This window comes from Coenobita brevimanus, chromosome 77 (genome assembly GCF_032717465.1).
Source record: "Coenobita brevimanus isolate Jiangsu-jjx chromosome 77, ASM3271746v2, whole genome shotgun sequence".
NCBI classification, from domain to species: domain Eukaryota; kingdom Metazoa; phylum Arthropoda; class Malacostraca; order Decapoda; family Coenobitidae; genus Coenobita; species Coenobita brevimanus.
The window spans coordinates 19,547,335-19,569,474 of record NC_137030.1 but is presented as its reverse complement, the minus strand read 5'-3'; the positions used below and the strand labels follow the sequence as shown (position 1 = coordinate 19,569,474).

The 22,140-nt window shown below is 39.3% G+C and overlaps 1 pseudogene; it reads left to right on the top strand.

Moving 5' to 3' along the window:
- The window catches only part of LOC145408507 (uncharacterized), a 79,471-nt pseudogene that overhangs the window by 50,829 nt on the left and 6,502 nt on the right, over positions 1-22,140 (top strand).

The following is a 22,140-nucleotide window of genomic DNA, read 5'->3' as shown; positions in this document are numbered from 1 at the left end:
CTCTCCCTCAATCACCCACGTTCACTCACTCATTTTCCCTCACCCACACTCACTCACTGTTCCTGTGCTTGCTCTCTTTTGGCCAGCTCCATGCTGTCCTTACTGTTAGTCGTGTTTTCTTTCTTGTAGTCTTGTATTCATGTTTAATTGTGGCAGGCACTGCCACACTTCTACCCTTCCGAATTAACCGATTCCGACCAAACTGGACATAATGACCAGGCTAAAACCTAGTTGTGTGCACAAGGTTATGGTTGCCTGGCAACTACTCGTTACCAAGCAACGGCCTGTTTAGCCCCTCAGTGGCCATGGGTCCAGAAATTGTCGGGATCCCATTGGCCATCCCCGTCACCACTTTTTCTAGTTTGGAAATCGATTTTGTTTATCTTACCGAATTGAAGAGAAACGTCTGGCGAACCTGGCAATGCAATTTTTAGCTTCCTAAACCCATCTTATGTTTCGCAATGAAGCACGAAAATTTTCAGACAATGTGTACACGCCGGTGAAAACTAAGGAGCACAGTGAAAAAACATTGCATTAAGAAATATACATACTTTCACACTCCAAAAGAATTCAGTGGTGCTGAATTTGTTTGAAATAGCAAGATGTGTGTATCATGAGAGAAATCAGTATATAATTTGGGAGATTTCATAAGAAAATTATTTATTATAGTTTTTTTGTTTGTTACTGCAAGTATCGAGTTGTTTCTGTTGTCTGGGTGGTTTCGTTTGTGTCCAAAGAGAGGCGAGAGATGATATTCTTAGGCTCTAACCACATAAGGATCCTACTCTGAGTGTACAGGCTGAACCACAACGCCCCACCTGCAGCTGGCCATCGTCGCGTAATGGATTGTTAATACATTAATTCATTCACTCTCATACACTGACCGACACTCACTCATTCACATTCACCCATCCCCTTCCACTCCCTGCACTTACTTTTAGCACAAACTCTCTAAACAGTTACTGATTCACCCACCTACTCACCCATTAGTTTACTTGCGCCCACCTAGTCACACACAACTCCATCATACCCTCAGACCTCACAGACTCACTCACTCTATCACTTAGGCTACTCTAGCAGCAAAGACTCACAAACAGCCATTAAGTATTTATATATTTTTAATGACATTCATAGAATCGCGTGGCAGCCAGTCCTGAGTTCATGACCGGCTGGTACGGTAACACTTGAGAGAGAGAGAGAGAGAGAGAGAGAGAGGGGGGGTTACATAACCACCTACGTCACATTGACTTTACTGTTCTGTTTGTGTGGTCATTCTTTTCTTACCCAGAGATTCCCACTCCACATACTCATCTTTCTCTCTGCCTCAACTGCCAGCTACCCTCTGACTGCTCACCTCTACTTGCACCAACTCTTGATCCTCTGAATTCTGTGACATTATTATAATTTATTCTTATATCCCTTGATTTAACTTGACTGAGAGGAGATTCTTCGAACAGGAGAGGTTTGATACAGTCTTAATTAGCTTCCTCAGTGCAAGAGATCATTCCTATGTTCAGTTCAGTTCAATTTAAATTAAAATATTTATTGTCATGGATAAGCATATACATGTTACATTCATTTTTTTCCATGTTGTATTTAAAATAAATTATTCATGATAATAGGGACTTGATATCGTTTGGTATATCTGTCCTCATTTTTTTTACAAATACATTATTTAGCAACAGGAAAAGTGTTAGTAGCAGGAACTGCTTACAGTATTAAGTAGCTGTCATAATATTCTATAAAAATACGAAATACTCAATGGTCACGAAAGAAAATTTTTCAGCCTATACTTGTAAGCAGAATATGAACATTGATGGCTTAATTGTGGTAACATTTCATTCCATAACTGTTTACTTCTATACTAAAAAATCTCATGGTCGTAAGTTGTTCTGGCCATTGCAACACGTAGCTGGCCTCTCTGTCTGGAGGGATAAGAATGGACTTCTTCACGTACACTGAACATATCACATAAATCTCTTGGCATTAGATTTTTCACAAATTTAAACATTAATTTACCCGTACAGTATTGGTAAACTTTAGCAGTTTAAGGGATCGAAATAGAGGGTCTGCATGATCTCTGCATTTGGAAGATGTAATTTTTCTAACTTACCTCTTTTGTGATTTAAAACTGACTGAATACAAGAGTCATTTGCAGACCCCCACACCTCACTGCCATAAGTAAAATATGGATAAATTAAGCTGCTATTTAAAGTAACTAAAGTAGAAGTATTCAGGGATTTCCTTGCTTTACACAAAATTCCAATATTCTGCCATTTTACTTTTATATATATGTTCTATACGATGTTGCCATGATAGCTTACTGTCAATAATTACACCTAAGAATTTCCTACTCTCTACTTTTTTAGTTGTATTTGATCTAAGTTATGGTTGCCATATCTGACCTGTCAAAATACCGGATGCCTCCACTGAAACCCATGCTCCTCCCGCCCCCCAAGGGCTCCAACACACACTTTGGGCCTTTGACATTATGAAACCTTGAAATAAATAAATAAATAATTATATATATATATATATATATATATATATATATGTGTGTGTGTGTGTGTGTGTGTGTGCGTGTGTGTGTGTTATGGTCATTTTACGAAATTGTACATTTTGCAAAATGCCAGGTCATTTTGCAAAAAAAAAAAAAAAAGTGATGAATTTGCAAAATGACCATAAAAATCTTGGCACTTTGTAAAAAGACCAGAACCATGATCGATTTGCAAAAATGACCTTAAATGTCTGGGCATTTTGCAAAAGGACCACGGTTTTAATCTTTTTGCAAAATCACAGTAATAGTGTTGGTCAATGCGCAAAAGGTCTGTGATTGTCAAGCCAGTTGTCTCGAACAGCATGAAGTTGCCACATCATCTATACCAGAGGATGTCATAAACGGCATGCAGACAGAGGAGCAGCTTGCAGAAGCACTAGGTGTTGTCTCTGAGGAGGGTGCAGATATAGAGGAGGAGGAGATAGGTGCTGAAGAGCAAGAAGATGCATCAGCTGCCATTAACTGCATCTCCTGTGGTAGAAGCTACTTTGATTCTAATCTGTGCAAGGTGTGTGGGAACCCATGCCACTCTTATACTCTGTGTTCTGTGAGGAATGAAGATACTGATGAGCCTGTGTTTTGCTCCCTCTGCGATCAGAGTCGTAGTATTCAAACTGAACAAATGAAGTCCAACACAGAACAGCAGAAACAAGCTAAAAAACAAAAACAAATAAGAATCATTCTGTGAAGCGATTTGAACCAGCCCACAAAGGGGACACTGTGATGGTTCCTGTTCCATTCGTTGCCCGCAGACGAACTGAGTTTCCGAATGTGGAGGCAATTGTTGTTCAGGCACTGGACAATGGCAAGTATAAGCTTGGTACAAAGCACGGCCTGCTTAATCACGTGCACACTCATAACCAATTTCCATTTATGGAAAAATTCCTATCTGTATAGAAGATGCATCACAGGAGCGGGAAGTAAGTCTGCGGGAAGCAGCCTATGCAGATTCCATGGGACACGGTCAGGGATTCACTAAATGCTGCTGCAATAAGTCATGTATGACCAGATGCTGTAAGGGTTTCAGAAACCAAGTTTTATGTAATAGCAGATGCAAGTCCAGTGCCTCTTGCTCTAACAAGTCTGATAGAGTATTTTCTTAAAAGGAAACACACACACACACACACACGAATATATGTATTTTTAAACACACACACACATGAATATATGTATTTTTACACACACACACACACACACACACACACACACACACACACAGGCTTAAGGATGTAAGATACTTATTTCTATATATTTTTTGAAGATTGAATAAACATACCCTTTAAGGTTCAATGTATTTTCTAAGATTTAACACACTTGTCTTTTTATTACTTTCATTTCGTTTCACTTGCGTTCACTTCAGTTAACCAAGTAGATTACTGATGATTTTGCAAAATAGCCCTTTTTCATGTCCTTTCGCATTTTGCATATTGACCAACTAGGTTGCTTATGATTTTGCAAAAAGGCCACAACCGTGGTCCTTTTGCAATATGCCAAGCCATTTAAGGTCATTTTTACAAATTGACCATGGTTTTGGTCTTTTTGCAAAATGCCCTTACAATTACGGTCAGTCTGCAAATTGATCACGGTTTCGGTCTTTTTGGAAAATAACCGGGCAGTTTGCAAAATAACCAATTTCGCAAAATGACCGAAACATATATATATGCAAAATAATCACAGGAGAAGTGAAAGGAGCGACAGTGAGAACTTTCGTATATTACATCTTCAGACAGAGATGTAATATACGAAATACTCACTGTCGCTCCATTCATTTCTCCTGTGGTTATTTTGCATACATGTCTTCACGGTGAAATGAAATCTCTGCATACCGTGTGTATATATATATATATATATATATACCAGCACCGCTGTACTGTATCACAATCTTTAATCTTTTTACAATGTAATGAAAAACAGGCAAAGCACAGGACTGGCTAGATTATGACTGAAAAATACTAAAGCGCCTTAGATGCAGGATAAGATCATAAGAATAACAAATGCTACAGTGTAAAAATGATAACCAAGCCGATAACTGTGTGCAGTTACCATGTATTTTATGGCTATAACAGTACTATGGAAGGAAGAAAAAGAAGCTCGTGGCTGAACAAGAGGAAAAAGCAGGACAGTTAGCTAGCTGCTAGCACTAAACCAGCCAAGTTGGCAACACTTAACGGCTGACGAAAACAACGAAGGCCTCTCCCTCTCGTCATTAGAGTGTAATGGTATATTAAGTTATTCAAGAAAAAGTGATAGAAGCTGAAATTCCGGACTTTAGGAGAATGTTAAATTCCTTCCGGTCGAAGATTTTGACACCTAAATGTAGGGAATGTCCGGAAAAATCCGGACGTATGGCAACCCTAATCAAAGTAAACATTTAAGTTTGTCTGCACAGATTTACCTTTCGTGCTAAATATTATATAATGACTTCTGGTAATGTTTAATGAGAGTATGTTTGCATAAACCCAGTTAAGTAATTTCTTTTTTTCAGAATTAAGACAAAATAAGCTCATTTAAATTGTCTCCACTGAGAAAATTAATAAATATCACCTGCAGGAAGTATTGGTAGTAATATTGAGGAAATAATCATTATATCACTAACATAAGTTAAGAATAATAATGGTCCAAAAACTGAGCCTTGTGGTATTTCACTCCTAACAGATAAAAACGTTAGAATCAAAATCGTTATAGCACACATACAGTTGTCTTGTTTTAAAAGCTTTCAAGCCATTTATATGCGACTCCTCTATTTCCATATGCTTATAATTCATTAAATTAATTACTGTGATTTACTGTTTCAAACACTTTACTCAGATCAAGGATTACTCCTAACACATTATTCCCAGAATATAATGCACGAGAGATTGTATCCACCAGTGTTAACATAGCTAGATCAGTTTCATGGCTCCCTCTGAAACCAAATTGATATTCATATATGAGTCTGTGTAGTGTGTTACAAAGCCTATGATTTCATCATCCTTTGTATAATTCTAACGTACAGTATGCTGCATGTTTGATCACGAGCGTGTTCTACCTCACTCCCCCCTCCTCCCTTATAGCAGAGTAAGTCGTTCTTTCTGTTGTTCAGAGCAGGAGTGTCGACTCTTTGTCCCCTATGGCTTCATTTGCCCGTCCTTCTTACAAGTTGTATCAAGCTCTGCTGGCCCCTATATAATGAGCTCAGTCTCTGCATTAATTGCCACTTAGATCTACTCCTCATTTTGTTCACATACCTGTCCTCCCCTGTACAGTTGTTATTATTGTGAGTGCCCAGGAAGTCTCCAACCATCTAGCAGCTGTGTGATTTGAGTATAAGTGTTATCACATTTTTTCTTGTACTGTATAGGATAAGGTTTTAATCTGTAGGCCTGGTGAGGTTTTTGTGATTAATATAAAGTTTACTGTCAGCCAGTAGTAATAATATTTTGTATCTGTAATAATATATATTGCATTAACTGAGCATTATCCGGTTTTCTCATTTTATCAGGGTTGACTTAGATAAATTTACACTTGCTAATTTCGTGTTAATAGAGGCTATTTCAGTTAACCATATATTTAACCTGTTTTTTGCCATTACATTATCCTTATGAGTCCTGAATGTTTTGTTATTAGTTTGAGCATTAAACTTTAACTTGTAATTTTACCTAACTCTTTTGTTTTGAACCTGGAACTTTGCGGGACAGTTTTCTCGGTTCCGTAACATAAATTTGGCGACCTCGCCAGGATATTCAGGATATTATCATTAGGATATTGCTTGATATTTTGTGACTGTGATTTATTCATGATGTCTACTATTACTACGCTTGATGAAGCCAAAGATTTTTTGTCAAATGTGCAAACAGTGTGTGATGTAGAAAACAGAACAAAGAATGAACTTAAGCTTGTTGCTCAATAATTGGGAATTGCTGTTCGCTCTCATCATTCTAAAGATCAAATTGTTGACATGATTAATGAAAGCTTGTTTAATGTAACTCCTCCAAATGAGCAAACGCAGATTGAAATAGCTAAGTTACAGCTAGCCCTGCAGGAGGCTTGTGCTAAGGAGGCTGAATTTATGGCAAATGCTAAGGAGGCTGAGTTTCAGACAAAAGCTAAGGAGGCTGAGTTTCAGGCTCGTGCTAAGGAGGCTAAGGCACAAGTTGAAATTGCTAGGATTCAGGCAGACCATGAGTATCGCATGAAACAAGGTGGAACTGGATCATCTAGCTCTGATGATTTTGATGCGGCTAAAAATGTTAAACTTGTCCCTCCTTTTAATGAATCTGATTTAACAAAGTATTTCAGTTTGAGAGAGTAGCTACAGGTTTTAATTGGCCCAAAAAGTATTGGCCAGTACTCCTTCAAACTGTTCTCACCGGTAAAGCTCAAGCAACTTATGCATCTTTGCCTCAAGATCAATGTGATAATTATGATGTAGTTAAGAGCTTGATTCTTAAGGCCTATGAGCTTGTTCCTGAAGCCTATAGAGTAAAATTTAGGACAACTTATAAGCAAGATAAGCAATCCCATGTTGAGTATGCAATAATCAAAGAAGATCTGTTAGAGCAGTGGTTAAATTCTAAGAATGTAAATTCTGATTTTGGTAAATTTAAGCAGATGATTTTGCTGGAGGACTTCAAAAGGTGTATTAATAATGATGTAAGCCTATATCTTGATGAGAAAAGAATAGATAATTTGTCTGATGCTGCAGTTTTAGCTGATGAATATGTTCTCACTCACAAGATATATTCTAAAGAAAAAAGGAAAGCTGAGAGTAAGTACGTTGCCTCTACTCAGAGTACAGGTAACGGGAAAGAGAATAAAGATGATGTTCCTCAGGAAGTAAATACCAGCTTCATCTCTAGATTTCAGAAAAGTAAATGTACTTATTGTAGTAAGCTTGGTCATACTACGGAGAAATGTTTCAGGAGACAGCGTGATGTGAACAAAAAGGAATCTTTAAATATTTCATTCAATTGGTCTAGTGTCCACCCTTGAGAGTTCCCAGAATTCTTTAACTGAATTAATTGAACCTGCTTTGAGGGGTAATTAAAATTCTCATGATGAAGCTCCTCTTTTGAGCAGTGACGTGGGTGACACTCTCAAGAGTTCATGTGCTAATTTCCTGTCTGATGGTTTTGTCAGTCCTCTGGACAGTAATGACAGGAAATTAGTTAAAATATATCGTGATACAGGAGCTTGCCAATCCCTTATGCTGACCAGTGTTCTAGGCTCTAATGTTAATTCCTCTGATGAACTGTAATCTTACAAGGTGTAGGGAATAATTACTTCTCTGTCCCTCTGTGCAGAGTGAATTTAGAGTCTGGTTTTGTTAATGGTTCCGTTATGGTTGGGTTGGTTGAGACACTCCCAATGTCAGGTGTAACTTTCTTACTTGGAAATGATATTGGTGAAAGTCAAGTGTGTCCACCTCCTCAGTTGTCTAGTGAGCCAGTGGCTGCGGCCCAGGATTGTGATGTCCCTGATGTGTTCTCTGCATGAGCTGTCACTAGGGCTAAGTCTAAAGTTACTGGTGACTTAGAGGATAATGATGATGATGATGTTATCCTAGCTGACACTTTTCTTGCTAATTTGGACCACTCACCAGATGAGGCAGTACCCCGTAGTGTTGATAATTTGTCTCGTCAAGAGTTAGTTGAGTTGCAGGTTGCTGACCCTGAGTTGAAAGGTCTAGCTAACTCTACTTGCAGTGAGGAAGAGTTAGCCGGTGCTTCTACTTGTTATTATATAAAGTCAGGAGTACTTATGAGGAAGTGGAGACCCCCAACAGCATCAGCCGACTGTGAATGGGAGGTTGTACATCAAGTTGTCATCCCTCGTGTTTGTAGGCAGGATATCATTAGAGTGGCTCATGATTCCAGTTTGGCAGGACACCTTGGAGTGAGGAAGACTGTGGCACGCATTTTGAAACGCTTCTACTGGCCAGGTATCTTCAGGGATGTTTCCTGGTATTGTAAGTCTTGTCACACCTGTCAAGTTGTGGGGAAGTGTAATCAGACCGAAAAGGTTGCACCTCTAGTTCCCATTCCTCCTTTTGAGGCGCCATTCACCCGTGTGTTGGTGGGTATTGTGGGCCCTCTTCCTAAGACTTCTTCAGGATTTTCTTATGTGTTGACCCTGATTGATATGGCTACTCGTTATCCTGAAGCCATTCCACTTAGAAATATCTCAGCAAAGAACGTGGTTAAGGAAATGCTAGGGTTCTTCACAAAGTTTGGTCTGCCCAAGTAGGTACAGTCAGACCGGGGAAGTAATTTCATGTCAAATGTTTTCAAGCAGTCTCTGAAAGAGTTGGGCATCACCCAGATCACGTCTTCAGCTTACCATCCCCAGACCCAAGAAGCGTTGGAGAGATATCATCAAACACTCAAATCGATGCTCAAGAAATACTGTTTGGAACATCAGAAAGACTGGGATAAAGGTCTTCCATTCGTTGTATTTGCCGCAAGAGAATCTCCATATGAATCACTGGGCTTCTCACCCTTTGAGCTACTGTTTGGCCATGAAGTAAGAGGACCCCTTAACTTACTCAAGGAATGCTGGCTGTCGAAGGAAGATGACGTCAACGTGCTGGAGTATGTGATGAAGTTCAAAGAACGGCTGTCCATTGCTTTACAGCTGGCGAGAGAGAATTTAGGAGCTGCTGAGGAGAAGATGAAGACTTGGTATGATAAGAAGTCCAGGTTACGCCACTTTCAGCCAGGAGGTCAGGTTTTGATTCTGCTACCAGTGCATGGGCAACCTCTTCAAGCCAAGTTTAGTGGTCCTTATTTCGTGGAGAAGAAACTCAGTGATGTCAACTATGTCATCACCACACCAGATCGTAGAAAGAACAAGCAACTTTGTCACATCAACATGCTAAAGTTATATCACAGGCGGGACGAAAATAACCAAGTTTGCACTGTAGCTGCTCCACCCGAGTCTGCAAGTGAAGTTCTCCCATGCAGCATGAGCCTGAGTGATAGTTTGGGGAAGAATCCTGATATCATGAATGATCTCCAGACTAAGCTTTCTCATCTAGCTCCCGAGGAAAGGCAGGAGTTTTCGGCATTACTGCAGGAGTAACCGCAAGTGTTCCGTGCCACTCCAGGAAGAACCACTGTGTTGATACATGATGTTGATGTTGGAGAGACAAGGCCAATTAAATTGCCTCCTTACCGTGTGAACCCAGTGAAAGTTCCTCTCATCCAGAAGGAGCTTGGCTACCTGTTGGACCACAAGATGATTGAGCCCTGTCAGAGCGAGTGGAGTTCTCCTGTCACTCTAGTCCCTAAGCCAGGTGTGTCACAGCAGCTTTGCATCGACTACAGACGTGTTAATCAGATAACCAAAACAGACACTTATCCTCTCCCTCGCGTGGAAGATTGCATAGACAAGATCGGAAAGGCTAGGTACATAAGTAAGTTTGATTTGTTAAAGGGATACTGGTAAGTACCTATGACTGAACGTGCTAGGGAGATCTCATGTTTTGTAACACTAGGAAAGACTTTTGCATGTTCTGTAATGCCATATGGTATGAAGAATGCACCAGCCACATTTCAGAAGCTCATGAATGTTGTAACAGAGGGTTTGGCAGGGTGTGTTGTTTATATTGATGATGTATTAATCTTCAGTAAATTTCTTGAGCTTTTGGTTCAGGCTAATCTTGCAGCTAATTTATCAAAGTGTGAGTTTGGTCAAGCTAAAGTTCAGTACCTTGGGTACGTAATTGGTGATGGACACGTTGCACCACCAGGAGCTAAGGTTCAGGTTATAAGTGATCTTCCCAGACCTAAAAGTAGGAAAGAGCTACAAAGATTTTTGGGAATGGTAGGTTATTACAGGAGATTTGTTCTTAACTTTTCAATTCTTGTATCACCACCTACAGACCTACTGAAAAAGGGAGTTAAATTTGTCTGGACCGGTAACTGTGAATCCTCTTTCAGCAAACTTAAAGCTATCCTATTAAGTCAGCCAGTGCTTGCTACTCCAAATTTTGCTAAGCCTTTTAAGATGGCTGTTGACGCAAGTGATACAGGAGCTGGGGCTGTTTTGCTGCAAGAGGATGATCAGGGTATTGAACACCCTGTATCTTATTAAAGTAAGAAGTTCACTCCACCTCAAAAGAACTACTCAACTATTGAGAAAGAGCTTTTGGCCTTGAATTTGGGTTTACAGCATTTTTCATTTTATCTGTGTTCTGATTTGACCCCATAGTCATTTATACCGATCATAACCCACTGAAATTCCTTAGTAAGTTTAAAGATAAAAATCAGAGATTGACAAGATGGAGTCTACTTCTTCAGGAGTATTCATTAGACATACAACATGTCAAGGGGAAAGAAAATGTTATTGCAGATTGCTTACCTAGACTTTAGACAGATTGTTTTAGAGTAATAAGAAATTTCCTTTGTAAATTTCTTTTTCTTTGTGGGGAGGTGTTACAAAGCCTATGATTTCATCATCCTTTGTATAATTCTAACCTACAGTATGCTGCATGTTTGATCACGAGCGTGTTCTACCTCAAACCCCCCTCCTCCTTTATAGTAGAGTAAGTCGTTCTTTCTGTTGTTCAGAGCAGGACTGTCAACTCTTTGTCCCCTATGGCTTTATTTGCGCGTCCTTCTTACAAGTTGTATCAAGCTCTACCTGCCCCTATATAATGAGCTCAGTCTCTGCATTAATTGCCACTTAGATCTACTCCTCATTTTGTTCACATCTCTGTCCTCCCCTGTACAGTTGTTATTATTGTGAGTGCTCAGGAAGTCTCCAACCATCTAGCAGCTGTGTGATTTGAGTATAAGTGTTATTACATTTTTTCTTGTACTGTATAGCATAAGGTGTTATTTCGTAGGCCTGGTGAGGTTTTTGTGATTAATGTAAAGTTTTACTGTCAGCCAGTAGTTATAATATTTTGTATCTGTAATAATATATATTGCATTAACTGAGCATTATCCGGTTTTCTCATTTTATCAGGGTTGACTTAGATAAATTTACACTTTCTAATTTCGTGTTAATAGAGGCTATTGCAGTTAACCATATATTTAACCTGTTTTTTGCCATTACATTATCCTTATGAGTCCTGAATGTTTTGTTGTTAGTTTGAGCATTAAACTTTAAATTGTAATTTTACCTAACTCTTTTGTTTTGAACCTGGAACTTTGCGGGACAGTTTTCTCTGTTCCGTAACAAGTGCTATAAATGATATTAACCTTTGATGCACAAGATATTCAAAACTTTTACAGAATGTAGATAATACAGAAATCGGACGATAATTAGTAATAATGGTATCATCTCCTCCCTTAAGCACTGAAATAATTATAGCAATCTTTAGTTCAATAGGAAATATTCCCTGGGTAAAGGATAAATTAATTATTAATTAACTACACGAGGTTGTGTTAGCTTGTCCTGTGGTAGCCTCACTGAAAAGAGACATAATAGTATTGAACTGGTTAAGTCTGTACCTCCTTACTGCATCTTCCCTGCTTCCATCATCCTCTTGGACATAGATGTTAACCCCTCCAGTCCAATGGCGTATATGTTTTTTTTTTTTTTTTTTAACCATCAGATGATTTATTTACCTTGGAATATTTAGGTCGCATTTTCACAGAGACTGTTTTGAACTGCGCCAAAATAAATAGTTTTTCCAAAGCTAAGAAAATCGCTTGGATGCAGGAAAATATAAGAAAAATCTCATCAGATCCAAGGAGTTAATAATATATTATGAACCCTTTCAGCCTGATGACTTCATTTTTTTTTTAATTAATATTGCTTTTGCTACATTATTTTATTAAGTTGGTTGGGCGAATTATGTATGGAACAGAATAATGACAAAGGTTTGGCTTTTTTTTTTTTTTTTTTTTTTTTACGGGTAGTCGACGAAGTGACTGTGCTAAATGCATCCACAAAGAAAAACACCAAAAGTAATGCGCAACAAAAAACTGGTTTCAGGAGAGCAAATCGGTGCTGAGGAAGAGGAGGCGACCATAAAAGCATTGTGTGGGAAAGGCGGCAATAACACGCCTATGCAAAGGTCACGTACCGAATACAGTATAAAGCACAGGTGACCCTAACCCGCCAACGCTCTTAGGCTCCTTTGACTCACTTTGTACTGTTATCATCATAAACATCATCATCACTATCATAGTCATCTTCATCATCATCACTATCACAAGCACAATCATCAACATTATCATCATCATCATCATCATCACTGTCACAACCACCACTATCATCATCATCAGCATCATCACCAAAACACTTATTCCCCCTCCCCCACCCCCGCAAAATAAGAATTTAGAATCAAGGAAAGGGAAAAACAAAGCCACAGAATAGAAGAACTACCTGCAAAGTGATTGACTAGTTATATGCATCAGACTTCCACCCATTCACGCACCCACCAAGCTTCAACATCCCTGCCTCTGCCTCACAGTTTCACATAAGCTAAGCAGATCGTTTGAGGATAAGAAGTATAACGCAGTACATCATTACGACAATGGGATAACACAGCGCACTTTTATAAGGTGCAGTAGAGTTGTGGATACCTTTCAGCGGTTTGGTGGGTGTATTGTTAAGGCTATAGTGTACGAGGCTAAATGAGGTGGCTGGTATGGGGTAAGGGTTCAAATCTCTGTCGGCTGCAAAGAAAATAAAAAAATAAAAAAATAAAAAACGTAACTTCATGAGGCAGTGTACACTCTCACCAAAAGTAACCAACATCTGGGCACGATAAAAGTGGAAGATAAACAGTACGTGGCCTGTCATCTCGGAATGTTTGGGATGCCTGATTGTGGGGTCTCAAACCATTGCACTGGTGTATGCTGTGCTGGTGTGTGGTGCAAGAAATATGACTGACACGACACAAGAAGACAGCCGCTTTCAGTTTCTTCCGTCGTGTACTTCAAAATGTATGGTACTGAAACCATTCGGATACATCCTGGCGAGTGTACAGTTTGTCCAAACGTGTCGATGCACAATTTGACACCACGAGCGATGGTTACTGCAAAATGTCCGAAGATCCACCACACGTTGATAGGCCTTTCATGAGGACGCTTTCTATCGCTGGCTTGTGTCATTGCAGTCTATTTGGTTACCGTACAAAAACTCAGCCGATAACGGATATATAATCATAGGATGTGTCGAGCTATACTGATCACTTAGGATATCATCTCCTCCCTCCAGCCTGATACTGTCTGTAGCTAGTGTACATTTTACTGAAAAAAAAAGAAAAAAACTACCACCAAGCCTACCTGAGGTAGAAAATCATCGTTACTCTCAAACTGACATTTTCCTAAGAAGGAATGGACACAAAACCTTTTCTTCCTCCTTTAGGAAACATGAGATGCCGAAGGGAGAGAGGGAGTGGCCATGGAACAAGAAAAGGTCTCTCCAGAACTGAGGAAATATTTGTAGGTAGCAAGAGTAAAACGAAAGAGACGTCCTCGGGCTGCAGTACTAAATGAGATGGCTGAGAACCTCAAATGGTGTACCATAATTTGAAATAAAATAGTCCTGAGGTGGCAAAAATAAAACGAAACAATGACCTCAGGCTGAAAAACTACCGTAAGCTTTGACACGATAATAGAGGATCGAAGGATAAGTGGAGAATTAAGAGAGAGAGAGAGAGAGAGAGAGAGAGAGAGAGAGAGAGAGACAGACAGACAGACAGACAGAGACAGAGACAGAGAAGCCTTGAACTTCAGAAGATATGTGATGCCAAAGGGAGGGAGGGAGAAGGCGGGTAAAGAGGCTGAACACGCGACCTTGGGTAAAATAAGAGACGGAAATAAAAACGAGGAAGAGAAAGAAGTGTCTGGAAGCAGGCGAACAAGACTGAGGAATAAAGAGAGAGTAATGAAGAAAGGTGTGGATAAAATGAGAGAAAAGTGAGAAAATGGGAAAATACAAGCATCGGAGAAAGATGAGTGTGGAAGGAAGAGAGAAAGGTGTGGGAATTATGAAAGGATGATGAGAAGGACAATTGATGAGGAAAATGAGAACGAAAAGTAAAAATACATGAGCCTAAGAAGACGTTTTCAATGCCCACGATAAAAACGGAGGAGTATCGAGAAAATGTCAGGTAGGAAAAATGGAAAAATAACGGAAAGACACTGAGAGAAGAAAAAATGTGAGTCGTAGAGACATGAGTTTGGAGGTAAGTAAGGAAGATGGAAATATTATACGAGGATGAAGAAAGAAAACTACAATGAGGGAGAAATACTTGAAAAAGTAAACTAGGATGAAGTGGGAAAATGCTAAAAATTACAAGAAGATGAAGAAGTAAAACATGAATTACAATAAGATGGAGAAAATACTTGAAAAAGTACGACAGAATGGAGATGCAAACTAGAAAAAATACCATAGGATGAAGAGGAAAAACTACGATAGGTACCAAACGATGATGGAGAACTAAAAAAAAATGCAAGAACGCTAGTGAGGAAAAACTGAATACCTGAAAAGGTAGACAAGGAGAAGGTAAAATTAAGAGAAGACGCTGAAATAACTGAAGGGAAAATACAAAGTAGAGTAAGAAAGATAAGGGAATTATCTGAGGAAAGATTTTGTTTGTGTGTGTTTCGTTGTTGTTGTTGTTGCTCCCCTAGGCTTATCTGAAAAGTGAGCCCGGTAGAGTGCAGGCTTAAGAGGCCCTTCTCTTGCGGCCAATCCTCCTCCTTTCGGCAGATGGGACAGCAGCTGAGGGACGCCTGTATAACCACACAATCGAGCCACCTGATATTTTGCCTTTCTACGACCCACCATCCTCCTCTCGGGGGATAGGAAAGTAGTTGAGGGACGCCTTTAAACTCCACAGTTGAGCCATAAGGTAATATCACAGTCACCGATGAGGCAATATGAAAAGCAAGGATAGGGGGAAAAATGAGGGAGAAATGGGCGGAGAAGAAAAAAGACAAGGAGAAATGAGAGAGAGAGAGAGAGAGAGAGAGAGAGAGAGAGAGAGAGAGAGAGAGAGAGAGAGAGAGAGGGAGGGAGGGAGAGAAATACAAATCGGGAACCACGGGAAAAAGCTGAATAAATTAAAAGAGGATAATATCATTTGTAGCAGCAACAACGACAACAACTGCAGCAATAATTATAATAATGATCTATCTATCTATCTATATACCTAGGCTGCTTCCCCCAAGGAAAGGGAGGTAGCCGAGACAGTACGACACACTCCCCATTTACTCATCCATTCAAACACATTATTCGCATCTTAGCCCCAAAGGGGAGAAAGGACAGATCCTCACCGCACCACACCGCACAAGGGTCAACTGTGCAATGCAATCAGTGACATAATAATAATAATAATAATAATAATAATAATAATAGGAAACTAGGACAGGTAAGAAAACGCACAAGAAATGCAGGAGAACGGATGAGCCCCAAGAATGGAAGAAAAGCGAACTTAGAAGCGCTAGACAATTACAGAAAAAAAAAAAATACAGTTGGAGGAGGAGAAGGAGGAGAGGGAGGAGGAGGAGGAGGAGATAAGGGGGAGGAGGAAGAGAAAGGGACACGGAAATGACAAAGGAAAATGATAAGGAAAATGAAAACATAGAGAGTTCACCCTGAAATTATAAACTACATGTTAGATAACCAGGCCGAAAGTTATATTTCACTTATTCCCAATATACAGAAATCTGTCCAACAGGAGAAAAACTCGCCCACAGAAGGACTAAATAGCAACAGCAGGAACGTATATCAAGAGAAAAACAAACTGTATGAAAACAGTACGGCAATTACAACACAGTTCATGTAATAAAGTTCTATAAAATATAACATCACAACCAGAGAGACACAACCTGCGCAATATGGAATACCGGTTCTTGAATGAAAACTGAAATGCAATATAACTTTATGAACACTGCGCCAGGTTTCATGATATACAGACAGAGGTACGACTGAAAAATCTATTAAAATTTGTACCTTTCAATATACGCCCATTTGATGCAGGGACGGAACAATTCCAATAATTGAAGTGATGAATTTCTAAAGGCGTCGAACACAATGCGCGGGCATTTTAGAAGTGACTGAAAAATATATTTAAAAATTGCACAGGACTACACTTCTCCCTAATCGATGAGATAATAAAATTTATTAAAATGTGCAAAAAGACAAAATGAGAGAAAGAAATTATATATTATAAGAAATAAAAAATAATTATAAAAGCAACGACAGAAAAAAAGAAAAAAGGAAAAACTTCATTTATATAAAAGATGTAAAATAAAAATGAAGAACATAGTAAAATGAAACAATAAGGAAGAATTTAAAAAAAATCTACACAAGGAAAGTTGAAAAGAAACTCATGGAAATTGAAGACAAATAATAATTACAAAAGGCAAAGCAAAAGTGGTATAAGAACATAATAAAACTGAGAAGATAAAAGAATCAGAAAGTAAAAGGAAGGTAAACTGCTCATAATTAATGATATGCGAGAGAGAGAGAGAGAGAGAGAGAGAGAGAGAGAGAGAGAGAGAGAGAGAGAGAGAGAGAGAGAGAGAGAGAGAGAGAGATTTAGCAGAAATATAAGTCCCCCCCCCAAAAAAAAAAAAAAAAAATACTTTTCATGGCAATCTCTTTCTGGTTTTACGTTGCATCCTTATGAAATTCATTGAGAACTTTTGGAGATACTATGCGAGATACTAAGGGACCTTGAAACGGATCCGGCACAAAATGTAATAATTTCTTCCTTGGGCCATGGTCCACTCTCCACAAATTTCATCATAATCCGTTCATAACTTTTTGAGTAATCCTGCTGACAGACAAACAAACCAACGTGGGGTAAAGCATAACATCCTTGGCAGAGTTATTGACACCAATATTCTGGTTATTAATGAAGGCCCATAATATACAGTACAAATAGCAGCTACAGTCGTAGAGCACAGTGCAGTGACGTTGTTAATCCTATTCTTTATATTAAGCATATATATATATATATATATATATATATATATATATATATATATATATATATATATATATATATATATATATATATATCATTAAGTAATTAATTAATTTATTTATTTATTCACCTAATGCTTCATATAATGTACAGGATTAACAACGTCACTGCACTGTGCTCTATGACTGTAGCAATTTGTACTGTATATTATGGGCCTTCATTGGTGTCAGAATACTGGTGTCAAATAAATATATCTATATCTCTCTATCTATCTATCTATCTATCTATCTATATATATATATATATATATATATATATATATATATATATATATATATATATCCCATTGGCTCCCAGAGTTCCTGAGCGAGGGATTGTGCTGGCAGGGTACTAAATATATATCCCATTGGCTCCCAGAGTTCCTGGGCGAGGGATTGTGCTGGCAGGGTACTAAGCATACCGCCCCCTGCCTATCGGCCCATCGTCGCGAAGCTCATAGGTCCTTAGTCGGGGGTTCCCTACTTTAACTTTTGAAAATTCTCAGTCCCGTCCGATATTGAGGACACTGGGCTCAAATGGTGTGTGTATATATATATATATGACAATATATATGACAGGACATTCTCGACAACTTTATAATAGTGAAGAGTAACACATTGTATCCATACTGTTATGAAGGGGGATTTGCCAGTTAGGTAGTCTCGTACCTTCGAGACGTTTCTGGTACGGTAAGTTTCGGTACGAGTCGTCAGAGTTGCCAGTTTGCCTGGTGTTTGTAAGCATAGTTATTTCGTAAGTTATGCATTAATTTTTATGCTCTTTTTCTCTATAATGTTTTATTTAAGTGACTACTTATTAAATTATGTAATTTAAGTTCGTATGGTTAATGATTTAGAGTGTTATGTAATGTGAGACAACTCTAGAATGTTTTGATGTCTCGTAGTTGGTAACTGTTGTTGCTAGGGGCTGATGCAAGAGAGTATGTCCTAGAATGTTGGAGAAATGGACGTTTCTAGAACAATGCAAGCTTATATAAGGATGAGGAAGAGCTTAGTTAGTCAGTCAGTTTGGAGTTCAGTCGGGTGTCAAGTCAGTTTAAGTGAAGTGCAGTCAGTTTTGGGTGGAGTGTCAGTGTCAGTGAAGGTTGTATATTTTTGGTTCTTGTGAAAACAGTGGCAAACAGTGACGGGTTATTGAAGTTTTTATATCAGTGGAACTTGAGAAGACAGTGAAGTGTATTAAGTGTAATTACTGTCAGTGAAGATTATTTTCAGTACTTGTGTAATTAGTGAAGTGTTAGCAAGCATTAAATGTACTAACTGTGAAGTGTTGTTTAACATTAAGTGTAATTGCAATCAGTAAAGTGTGTATAGCTCCAGTGCTTGTGAGAACAGTGAAGTTGAAAAGCATTCAGTGGAATTATTTGGAAAATAAAGACAGTGAACTTTAAGGGGCCAGTGTTTATTTTCGCCTCAGCTGATCTTGTGTACTGCACACCTAAAGGCTGACCATAAGAAGAACAACTCGCTGGACAACGTCCTTCTTGTACTGTACTACTGCTGTTGGAGCCTGTGGCAGTGGGGATAGGGACGTAACACTGGTGTCTGGAGTGTGGATTATTTTTCAGGGCTGCAGTGCGTCTAATCTTCGACATGGAACAAGAAGGTGTCCAGACAAGAGGCCGAGCAGGGCAGGAAGACAATATGACATTGGTTGCAATCATGAAGCTATTGGAAGCACGAAGTGTCCAACTACTGGCAATGATTGAAGGAGAGATAGAACTCAAAGAACTAATAGAGGCACGAACTCTACTAGTGAAGGCACAAAGGGAACAACTAGAGGCACAATGTGAAGAACAAAAAGAATGAAATGGGCAACTCAAGAGGCATCAGAGGAACAACAGAAGAAAGTACAGCCGAGGATGCAAGGGCAGCTAGATGCATTCATGGGGGAAATCAAGGAAGAACAGGAACAGCTTAAGGAGGAAGTAGATGCCGAGCTAGAGCAGCAGAAGTATGAGGTAAGTAATAATGTGACAGAGTGTAAACAGCATGTAGATGAACAACTGAAGACAGTTAATGAGGAAATAGTGACGGAGTGCAAACAGCATGTGGAAAACCAGCTGAAGATTAGCGAGGGAATAGTGACAGAGTGCAGACAGCATGTGGACAACCAGCTGAAGATTAGTGAGGGAATAGTGTCGGAGTGCAGACAGCATGTAGACGACCAGTTGAAGTCAATTAGTGAGGAAATAGTGATGGAGTGCAGACAGCATGTAGATAACCAGTTGAAGCATGTAGTCAATCATGAGAAGATAATTAGTGAGAAATTTGAGACTGTAGAGAAATATTGCACTGTTGAGCCTCAGGTTAGTGTACACGGAGCGTATGAAGGGAATGGACAGTGTATGGTGAATCTTGACGGATCCCGGGCATCTGAAGATTGCATTACAGGGCTGAATAATCAGAATGCAGAACTTGTAAGTCCTGTACTTAATTATGATGCCTCAATTATTAGGCCCCAAACCAGTGAAGTGCATGGCTATAATTTGGACCCATTTAAGAAGAAACCTCAAGAAAGTGATGGTAGTGTATTTTGGGAAGTTTACCGTGCACAGTTTGAGTTACTTGCGGATCAGAATGGTTGGGATGATAAGAGGAAGGGTGCAGAAGACCCACCACTGAAGAAATGCAAAAGAACCTTGATGAATAGTGTGCAAGAAGACAGGACAGATGACATGCATCATAGTAAGAATGGGAATCATAGGAAGAAATGCAGCTGTACTGTAGTGACGGGGACGGAGTCGGATGAAGACCAGGGGAGGATGCAGATGGAGGGTGCAGATTTGCAACCCATGCTGGAGTGGCTCCAGCGGAGTGCAGTGCGACCATCATGGGGAGGAGTTTCCAGGTTGGGCTCTGCAACCGGAAGCTGCTGGAGTCAGTGGGACCTTCTTCATTGCAACGGACTACTGGAGCGTCAATGGGAGATGCCCAATGGCTTCAACGAGTGTTGGCGACTGGTGGTTCTGAAGAAAATGAGGTCTGAGATCTTGGATAAGTCCCATAACCAGATCACTAGTGGGCACCTGGGAAGCCGGCGCAACACAAGTTCTACTGGATTGGCATGCGTCAGGATGTTGAAGAGTGGTGTCGGACCTGTGATGTGTGCTGTGTCAAGAAGAGGACCAAGACCTTCCTGGAGGAGTGGACTGTGCGGAACAGCAAGGACGTCGTCAGAAGTGGCATAGAAGAAGACCTGATAAGTTGAAAGATTATTTTGTGTATAGTTAGATGTTTTTTTTTAAAGATTAAGGTTTATGTTTGTGTATATTGTGTAGTTCTGTCGGTACGACAAAGAACTAGGGAGGGGGTAGTGTTATGAAGGGGGATTTGCCAGTTAAATAGTCTCGTACCTTCGAGACGTTTCTGGTACGGTAAGTTTCGGTACGAGTCGTCAGAGTTGCCAGTTTGCCTGGTGTTTGTAAGCATAGTTATTTCGTAAGTTATGCATTAATTTTTATGCTCTTTTTCTCTATAATGTTTTATTTAAGTGACTGCTTGTTAAATTATGTAATTTAAGGTCGTATGGTTCATGATTTACAGTGTTATGTAATGTAAGACATCTCTAGCATGTTTTGATGTCTCGTAGTTAGTAACTGTTGTTGCTAGGGGCTGATGCAAGACAGTATGTCCTAGAATGATGGAGAAATGGACGTTTCTAGAACAATGCAAGTTTATATAAGGATGGGAAAGAGCTTAGTTAGTCAGTCAGTTTGGCGTTTAGTAGGGTGTCAAGTCAGTTTGAGTGAAGTGCAGTCAGTTTTGGGTGCAGTGTCAGTGTCAGAGAAGGTTGTATATTGTTGGTACTTGTGAAAACAGTGGCAAACAGTGACGGGTTTTTGAAGTTTGTATATCAGTGGAACTTGAGAAGACAGTAAAGTGTATTAAGTGTAATTACTGTCAGTGAAGATTATTTTCAGTACTTGTGTAATAAGTGAAGTGTTAGCAAGCATTAAGTGTACTAACTGTGAAGTGTTGTTAAACATTAAGTGTAACTGCAATCTATAAAGTGTGAATAGCTCCAGTGCTTGTGAGAACAGTGAAGTTGAAAAGCATTAAGTGGAATTATTTGGAAAATAAAGACAATGAACTTTAAGGAGCCAGTGTTTATTTTCGCCTCAGCTGATCTTGTGTACTGCACACCTAAAGGCTGACCATAAGAAGATCAACTCGCTGGGCAACGTCCTTCCTATACTGTACTACTGCTGTTGGAGCCTGTGGCAGTGGGGATAGGGACGTAACAATATTTAGTGTATTATACATACAACTTTTGTAGTTCAGCAAGCGACATAGCCGACTCACCTGCAAAAGTAAAACATTATTAGTGCCAGGAAAAGTTATTTTTTCAGCATTAATACCAATAACAATTAAAAAAAAAATAAATGACAAAAAATATTCCAATTGTAGCAGAGTAATGGGGCAGTTATTAATCATCTTAGCCTTGCTATGTACAGTATGTGCATATGTTTCTTCTCAATCAGCTGCTGAACTTGCATCGCAAAAATATTTAAATTGCAGAAGAGTATCATGAGTGGTCGACCATAATTTGTGGCTGTCCTATTGAAGATTTGTTTTTTGCCTATTAATGGCGTCAGGTATTTTCCTACATAGTTTGGTTTATTCTGCCTAAAATTTCTGTGGGT